The sequence below is a fragment of the Syngnathus floridae genome, chromosome 11 (assembly GCF_059516105.1).
Source record: "Syngnathus floridae isolate MCC-2025c chromosome 11, RoL_Sflo_1.0, whole genome shotgun sequence".
Classification (NCBI taxonomy): Eukaryota; Metazoa; Chordata; class Actinopteri; order Syngnathiformes; family Syngnathidae; genus Syngnathus; species Syngnathus floridae.
In genome coordinates this window covers 12,073,539-12,082,423 of record NC_142423.1, presented here as the reverse complement: position 1 = coordinate 12,082,423, position 8,885 = coordinate 12,073,539, and the positions used below count along the sequence as shown (strand labels likewise).

Genomic DNA, 8,885 nt, shown 5'->3' with positions numbered 1-8,885 from the left:
GTGAGAGCAGTTTGGGTTTGTTTCCTTCAAAACTCGTTTCCCATATAAAATTAAATGACACAACTATCTATCACAAGATTACACGCAACTATAGACCTTTTCTGTGGCATCAGTCTTACTGACGGCTGCCTTGGTGTAAGTTAGAGGAAATATCAGTCCAGCACATCCTGGCACTCTCCACACAGACCTACGCACTGTCTGCAAGAGTTGTTTTTAAGATAGTATTTGGATGATTGCCAACTTGGATCAAAATGTCAGGAAAGCCACATGCTTTTGTTGTATTATTTTAGTTTTTGCTTTCAAGCTTCTCTCATCTGCCACACCTTATTGGGGGCTCAATCATTTGCTTCTGCAGTGTGAAACTACAGGATGCATTTTCAATTAAGCAGAAAGCATTTCTTTTGTTACCTGTAACCATTGCACCATTTCCCCAACATGATTTGATACAGAGTATTTAATTACCTTCATAAATGAAGTAAATAAATAAATCCAGCAGATACATACAAAGGTATGAAAAAAAATCACATCAAGTTGCTTCAGGCGCAAAAGATGTCACAGTCGAGTGCATTTCACGTTAGTGCGTCTCTCCTGAATTTTTTTTAAATCAGCTCAATGGCTCATTATTTTGGCTTCTGGGCTGAATGTAATTTTGTTGTAGAAACTGTTTGTTCTACCAGCAAGGTAATTGTCTAATATGCCAGTATGTCTTGTGATAAATAATAAGGATTTTTTTTTTTTTTTTGCGCCAAGCAAACAGTCATCATCAAATGTAGGGCACACATCAAATTGTGCATCAGCTTGCCAGAGGAGCACTAAAGGTGCTTAATCGTGATTCAGAATGACGCATCAGGATGACACCGTGCCTTAGACCAGTGTTTCCCAACCAGTGGCACACTGGTGTGCCGTGAGAGATCTTCAGCTGTGCCGTAGGAAATCGTCCAACATTAAATACCGAGCGCATTATCAACAGGATCGCCAAACTAGTGTTGGCTGGTGAGTGAACGATTCGTTCAAACATAACGACTTCTTTCAGTGAGGGAACGAGTCAGTGACGCGACTTCCCGTTCACGAACGGGTGAGAGTGTTGCCAACGAATCAGTGTGTAAGTGTTGTATTATAGAAAGAAATGTGTTAATTACCCGAGCCAATTATTATCATGTATAATAATTTTGGGGTCGTTGTATTGTTTGATGTGTATGGGTTATTTCCACTGGATGTTATTAAAAAAAAAAAAAAAAAAGCCGTATCATTGTGTTTGTGTGTGTGTGTGGGGGGGGGTTCGTTGAACGATTCGTTTGAACGAATCTTTTGAGTGAACGGATTCTAAAGATTCGTTCACCTAAAAGAACTGGAATGCACATCACGACTGCAGGGTATCCATCTAAACATGTTCGGTGTTCAAAGTTTTAACGGACAGTCCGAAGCAACCCTTTCCATAGTAGTCACCATGACAGGCGACCACCTGGTGGCGACAGTGTGCCGAGCGCCGTTGGACGATTAGGAGAAGAAGATTTGAATTGACGGATGTGACGTCAGGGCTTTAGGTGAATTGAAGACAGGTGTGCTCAAGGGGAGTTATCATATGCAGGTGCCACCGAGCGCGTGGCGGCGACGGTTTCTCAGGTAAGCTCGCATGCTAGCAAATGTTTGTCGTCTCCTGCCGTTTTTCACGACGGACGCCGTGTTTGTTGCACGATTTTCGCGCTCAAGGGGAGTTCTCAAATGCAGGTGCCACCGAGCGCGTGGCATTTTCTCAGGTAAGGGAGCAAATGTTTGTCGCCAGCATTTTTTTTCATTCGTTTGTTTGTAGAAGGTTCATAAATGACGCCGCCGATAAGCGCGTGTTTGTCTGACTATAGGAAATGTTAGTTTGACTCTAGTCAACTAAACCATTTTAATATTAGTTTATATTATGCGTGTGCCATTTCCATGTTATGCAAACTGATAAATGTACCGAATTTGTTACGTCATGTCCAAATCAGAGCAAATCCATTCAAAGATGGCGCCCGCCCGCTCTCGTTCCGTTACGCAACAAACATTTGCGCGTGTTATTTTCTCCCGTTTTGGACGCCGCCAACCTGGATCATCTGTCCAATGTGAGGTGAGTTGATGAATGATGAAATTAAAATATGAATTATAATCCTGAATTATTATAATTTACTACAATATGATGATATATTTTTTCAACTGCAAAACTCTTAGTATGTATAAAATTAAAATATCTACTTTTGTTGCAATAACTTCTGTTTGTCTTTTGTAGCACGAGAAAAGGCTGCCCAGCCAGCATCCTTCTATACAAAGAGAACCGGAGGCTCTTGAGGAGCTATTTCAGTGATGCTGAGGACACTGAGGAAGAGTAGTCCTAAACCAGGTGAAAACCTGTTTTTGTCAAGTTTCAGCTTCCCAACACACAATGGTTGTCGAGTTTTAGCTTCCCTGCACACAATTAATGACTGTCTGTGTGTTATTGTAGGCTGCAAGAGGAGCTGAATGGGAAAAGTATAATTCCATATGAAAGGCACAATGGCCAATCCAAAGGAGCCATGGCCAATCCAAAGGAGCAATGGCTAATCCAAAAGAGCAATGGCCTATTCAAAGGAGCAATGGCCAATCCAAAGGAGCAATGGCCAATCCAAAGGAGCAATGGCCAATCCAAAGGAGCAATGGCCAATCCAAAGGAGCAATGGCCAATCCAAAGGAGCCATGGCCAATCCAAAGGAGCAATGGCCAATCCAAAGGAGCAATGGCCAATCCAAAGGAGCAATGGCCTATCCAAAGGAGCAATGGCCTATCCAAAGGAGCAATGGCCTATCCAAAGGAGCAATGGCCAATCCAAAGGAGCCATGGCCAATCCAAAGGAGCCATGGCCAATCCAAAGGAGCCATGGCCAATCCAAAGGAGCAATGGCCAATCCAAAGGAGCAATGGCCAATCCAAAGGAGCAATGGCCTATCCAAAGGAGCAATGGCCTATCCAAAGGAGCAATGGCCTATCCAAAGGAGCAATGGCCTATCCAAAGGAGCAATGGCCTATCCAAAGGAGCAATGGCCTATCCAAAGGAGCAATGGCCTATCCAAAGGAGCATAGGCCTATCCAAAGGAGCAATGGCCTATCCAAAGGAGCAATGGCCTATCCAAAGGAGCAATGGCCTATCCAAAGCAAAAGTCAACATGTGCGGATCATGTGCCCAGGAGGGGGCAGTGTGGTTGCCTTTGGTTATGGGTGCACGACGGAAAGGTTGCAGGTGTGGACAGTGTTTGGGGGTCTGACGGTTGGTCTTGCTTAAGAGGTTGTGGCTTATCTGGATCCAGCGGTGTCTTGTGCTTGGTTGCCATTGACGGCTCACTTGGGGGAGGACGTGGTGACTTGGATGGAGACAAAACTGAACTTTGATGTCCAAGCTTGCCATATGACTTGTACCATTTTGTGTCTTTTTTTTCTAACCTGCCACTGTCGTGCTTGCTGCGTTCTTTGTTCTCCCCCATCGGTGTAGGGCGGCATTGGAGCGAGCCGACCCTGAATGTCCAATTTTGCAATTTGACTTGTACCATTTTGTCTTTCTCTAACCTGCCACTGTTGCACTTCATCTAACCCTAACCTACCACCACTGTGGTACTTGCGTTCTTTGTTCTCCCCTAGGCGTAGGACAGCATTGGAGCGAGACATTTTGTCTTTTTCTAACCTACCACTGTCGTGATTGATCTAAGCTGTGTGGCCTTTGTTGTCTAGGTGTAGGGGGCGGTGTTTGGGCGAGCCGGTCCACGAGGAAGACGTAATGATGCGAGCAGCGCCCAACTCATTGCATGTTCTGCCATTTGCAGGCCGGACGCAAAAGGGGGGGGCGCACAGCCCGATCCGACCCGGCGACGGTCACCAATAGTAGCTAGCCGCTGTGATCAAGTAAGCAAGTGACCGACAACTTGGGGTGCTCTTTGAGTTTCTAACATTTGTTTCTGTTTCTGCAGATGGCGACCGGGATGTGACACGATCGGATCAGAGGTGAACGGACTGCTGTGGCATCGCTCTGAAGTTTTGAGGGAGACCCGCTTCCCTGGAGGCGTCGAACTGCGCAGCTTAAACGTGTGAAATGATTTTTTTATTTTTTTTATTTTTTAAATTACACCAGCGGTGTCCCAATGTCTGCTTGAGGGCTGCATACTGAAACAAATTCAGAATTCTTTAACGCAAATTCATTAAATCAATCACGAAATGTTGCCATTGATATTTAGTGCTACAAAGCAGTGTTGTGTTCAATCGTGTGGTGTGTTGATCAAGTTGCCCCGAGGCTGCCATTTGGACACCAATGGTGATGTGTGTAGGGCTGCACGTGTATTGGAAAACTTCCATATGGTGGTCTAGGTTATTGACATGCACTTTAAGACAGCAAAGATTTTTTTTTCCATGTCTCAAATGAAACACGTTTTCTTGCCTAACTATTTGTAATGAGTTAAGACGATAAGTCATTGATGTAAGTTAAAGTTAACTAATCTAACTGATCTCATTGCGATCAAATAGTTAACCTCCATCCAAGAATTTTGCACAGCTTGCCTCAATGCAGTAGTCTGGCCCAATACTGCCATATCAATTTTCCAAAATGTTGTACAGCCCTCATTGAGTGCCAAACGCGCAGCGACGGCAAGCGACCGCGCAGCGACGGCAAGCGACCGCGCAGCGACGGCAAGCGCAAGCGACTGCAAGCGCAAGCGACCGCGCAGCGACAGCAAGCGCAAGCGACCGCGCAGCGACCGCGCAGCGACAGCAAGCGCAAGCGACCGCGCAGCGACAGCAAGCGCAAGCGACCGCGCAAGCGACCGCGCAAGCGACCGCGCAAGCGACCGCGCAAGCGACCGCGCAAGCGACCGCGCAAGCGACCGCGCAAGCGACGGCAAGCGCAAGCGACGGCAAGCGCAAGCGACGGCAAGCGCAAGCGACGGCAAGCGCAAGCGACGGCGCAGCGAGACTTTTGTGCTTGTCTTGCAAGGTGGAAGAGAAGATGGATGAAACGAAGAGCCGGTGGACGGAGGCCACCAGACCCGCGATTGGTGAGCGGGTTGCAAAGGAAGGAATCACCCAAAGAAAGCAGTCACCAAGTGTTGAAGAGGAGCCTGATGCATGACTGGCCAAGGCTGGCCAGAGGTGGTGACATGGCAATCCAATCTGCAAGCGTAGTGTACACACTTGTTGGTTTTAATTTGATTTCCTTATTTTTCTGCCTTTCAGCTGGCAGCGGATGGGGCGAGCGCCAGCCTGCACCGAGAGGGACTGGGCTGCACCCACAAGACCAGGGAGGGGGCAGGTAAAGAGTACGTTGACAGAAGTGAACCGCATGCAACTGAGTGCCGTTTGTCTTTTTGCACTTGTGTGAGGCGAAAGACGAGTCCAACAACGGCCGGAGCAGACCCGGACCTTGGCCCGTGACGAGCGGCCCACACGAGACTGATGGGTGCAGATGCAGCCAGCGTTTCGGAGGAGTATGACTTTGTTTTTTTCTTTTGTGCTTTCCCTACCCCTGTTTGAATAGGGTAACTAGTAGCACGCACGGGCATGTGGGTTGCTGTGACCCTCTAGATACGAATCGGCAAAGTAGACACCCCCTGCCTCCCCCCCCCCCCCCCCTCTCTCTCTCGCTCTCTTTCTCCAACGCGCCCGGCAGTACCTACATGGCCTGGTGCACTCAGGGTGGAACGTGGCTATACCTTGCCCTTTGTGGAATACCAGTGTATAATGTCTGCCATTCTGGGTCCCAGTGTCGTCGACGGTGTCGAGGACAAGGAGATTCTCCGTGACGCTCTCCGTGACGTCACGTTTTCCTCTTTTTTTCCTCTCGGGGCCAAGCCAGCTCTACTCAGGGGGAACTGGCCGGTTGCGGTTAAGTGCGCACCAAAGCCTCTTGTCTCCTCTCGCTCTCTCGCTCCCTCCCTGCCTCCCTCCCTCCCTTTTTGTAAGGGGTTAAACATTTCATAACCCGGATCGCTCCAATGCGGGAGGGCCGTATGAGACATGCGCCAGCCCGTGCGTGCCGCTAGTTACCTGATTCAAACTTATCTTAGTCAAGGTTGGGGGGGTGCTAGTGAAATTTTTCCCCTTGCCAAAACCACCACAATATGGCTGCCTTTCAGGATTGCTGGGGCAGTGGATCGGACGAGTGCCTGCACAGAGGGACTGGACAGGACCGCGAGACCAGAGGGTAATAATAAAAAACTTTATTTGTAGAGCACCTTTCATACAAGAAATGCAGCTCAAAGCACTTTACATCAAAGAAAGAAATTATAAGCATTGAATTCTTCATATAGGAACAGACATAAAAAGAAAACAAACATTCATGTGTGCATACGCTATTAATAAAGGGAGCTTAAAATAGGAGCAAGCTTTAATAGACAGGTAATGAGTACGTCCACAGAAGTGAACCGCATGCAACAGAGTGCCGTTTTTCTTTTTGCAGTGGCACGAGGCGGAGGATGAGTCCAAACGTCGACTACCGGCCGGCGGGGGGGAGAAGCCAACCATCACCCGACCTTCGCACGTGATGAGCGGCCGACACGAGGCGGACGGGTGCGGATACGGAGAGGGCAGAGCGCCCAGCCAGTATTTAAGGAGAGTATGACTGTTTTTCCTTTTGTACTTTCTTTCTTTCCCTCCCTCCCTCCTTCCACTTTTTCACTGGGTGTGCACACTGGCCGTCTGCATGAGGCCTCTCTTTCTCAGCGCTGCGTCATTTTTGCAATATTGTTTTGTTGTGTTTTTTAAATACATGAAGTGAACTCTTTGTACTGTAATTGTGTGTGTACCACTGAACTGCAATTAAACTGTAAACTGAATTCAAGTGGTCCATTTTAAGCATTGGCAGTATATCGTGCATACAAACTGGAATCATTTGAGACATTCTCAATGATAAGACAATTGTAAAGTTAGGCTGAAACAAAATTGACTTGTTAAATATGCAGTGTCAGGCTTTTTATTTATTTTTTAAACTACACAAAGAAAAGCTGGATGCATTCTAAATTGTTGACAAAAGCCAAGTAGCCAGACACCCATAGATGCAAACGACAAGCGTACAAACAGTCTCTGTTGCGATCAATAAGTCATCTTTGGCAACCCTGCTTTAAAATGGCCACCGAACTCAGAATCTTGCAGAATGTTGGTACATTTTTCTGTATGAGTAAAAGCTGTTATTTTAATGTAGTCAGAGCCATTTTTTGGTTTGTTTTGAATCGTCATGCATCATGTGGGCATTCTTGTGAATAAAACCAACAGTGGTGCGTTTGCTTCCTGTTGGTGGTCTTGTAAATAAAGTCAACTTTGGTGTCAGTCATCATTCGGGATGTGCCTCAATCGATGGTGCATCTCTTGAATGTGAAACTTCTTGCATGTTTTGTTACAGGGCTTGATGTCTTCATTGGCTGTCTGACTACAAGAAAGGCTGTTGCTGTCCAGTCCAGGTTGCTGCTATAGTCAATTGAATTTATAAACATAGCGTGAAACTTCCAGGACCTTAGCTTTCAATTCAAAGCAGAGTTGCGTAACTACACGGCCAGCCATGGCACATGTACTGGGTGGTACCACCCAGTTCAGAGTGAAGTAAAGGCCAGAGTGTTCTTTTTCATACCGGCATCCTTATGAAATTGACCATATCAGAAAAGCTAGATGAATTCAAAGTGCTGCCACCGAGTAGCAGCATATTTGCCCCAGCCTGTCTGATGCTGGGTCAATGTGATGCACCTTTTGTTGTTTTGCCCAAAACCTAAGAAATAAAGTACTGCCGTTATCTCGCCAATGTGCATGTGTGTTGAAAGTACAAAACAAACTCATTTGCATGATAGACGTCTAAACCACATGCTAGATATTTGCCTCAAACTGTCTGATGCTCTGTTTAACTCTATGTGATCATTTTTAATCATTTTAATTTTTAAGTACATTACAAATGATAGGTGCCCCAATTAGACAGCTGGGTCAATGTGACCCGTCTTTTGCGGTTTGTTCTGCCCAAGGCAACCTAACAAATACACATAAGTACTGCCGCTATCTCGCCAATGTGCGTGTCTCTAAAATGTACAAAGCAAGCAAATTCATTCGCATAATAAACTTCCAAACCACATGCTAAAAAAATATTCATGTGATGCAGAAAGTCTTCTGTAGCTTGCTAAGATTTGCCAATTTGAGCAATGCCGTATCCGAACCCGAGGCTGGGGGTTGCCCGTCCATGTGCCTAATCGCTCGGGCATTGATACATCAGCAATGTCAAGTCAAGTTTATTTGTATAGCCCTAAATCACAAAGAGTCTCAAAGGGCTTCACATAGACAAAAATTGACAATTATTCTCAAAGCATCCCCTGATCTTAAGCTCCCAATACTTCCTTCTAGGTCTCCTCATGTCCTCAGCACTGCAAACCTTTGTGCCGGTACACCATATGAAGTAAATGACGGAATATGTTTTTGTTTTTTTACACCTCTAATGTGTATCAAGCATACCAGATGGTGTTTTAGAACAGCCTATAATAAGTTACAAAAAGTTAAAAAAAGTTTAAAAAAACTTACAAAAGTTTAAAAAAGTTATTGATTATATATTTGCTCCAAGGAGGGGAGTATTGACAAACTTCACCTCCTTCATAGTCTGCGCATTGCTGTGTGCTTCGCAGCGCGGTGTAGACAGCAGGGGGCGCAGTGGGCGCAGGCCGCACGGGGAGCAGGGGGCGCAAGCGGCGCAGGCAGCAGGGGTGGGGAATCGAACCCTGGATCTCAGGTGTTCGAGCGCAGCGACGGAGCCACTCGCCAAGCGTGGCGAGCTCGGCAGTGACCCCGCTTTCACTTCGAGTCATTCTTATACGTTCAGTATTGCGCTCCGCGCGCGCTGGGTAAGTACAAAAGAGAGCAGACGGCCGCCGTCTC

General features: G+C 46.6%; 2 long non-coding RNA genes across 7 annotated transcripts; both read left to right on the top strand.

Annotated features, from left to right (window-relative positions):
* Window positions 1–781: 781 nt before the first annotated feature.
* LOC148391140 (uncharacterized) lies at window positions 782–7,296 on the top strand. 6 transcript variants are annotated; one of them, XR_015861481.1, is made up of 5 exons: window positions 782–993; window positions 3,821–3,899; window positions 3,965–5,295; window positions 5,366–6,186; window positions 6,442–7,296. It is a non-coding gene; the product is annotated as an uncharacterized LOC148391140 (long non-coding RNA). The 6 variants fall into 6 exon arrangements; XR_015861480.1 differs by lacking the exon at window positions 782–993 and adding an exon at window positions 1,296–1,757; XR_015861479.1 differs by lacking the exon at window positions 782–993 and having other exon boundaries at window positions 2,847–3,899; window positions 3,965–5,135; window positions 5,220–5,295.
* Window positions 1,764–2,648, top strand: LOC148391141 (uncharacterized). Its single transcript, XR_015861482.1, has 3 exons — window positions 1,764–2,101; window positions 2,261–2,371; window positions 2,474–2,648. It is a non-coding gene; the product is annotated as an uncharacterized LOC148391141 (long non-coding RNA).
* Window positions 7,297–8,885: the final 1,589 nt, after the last annotated feature.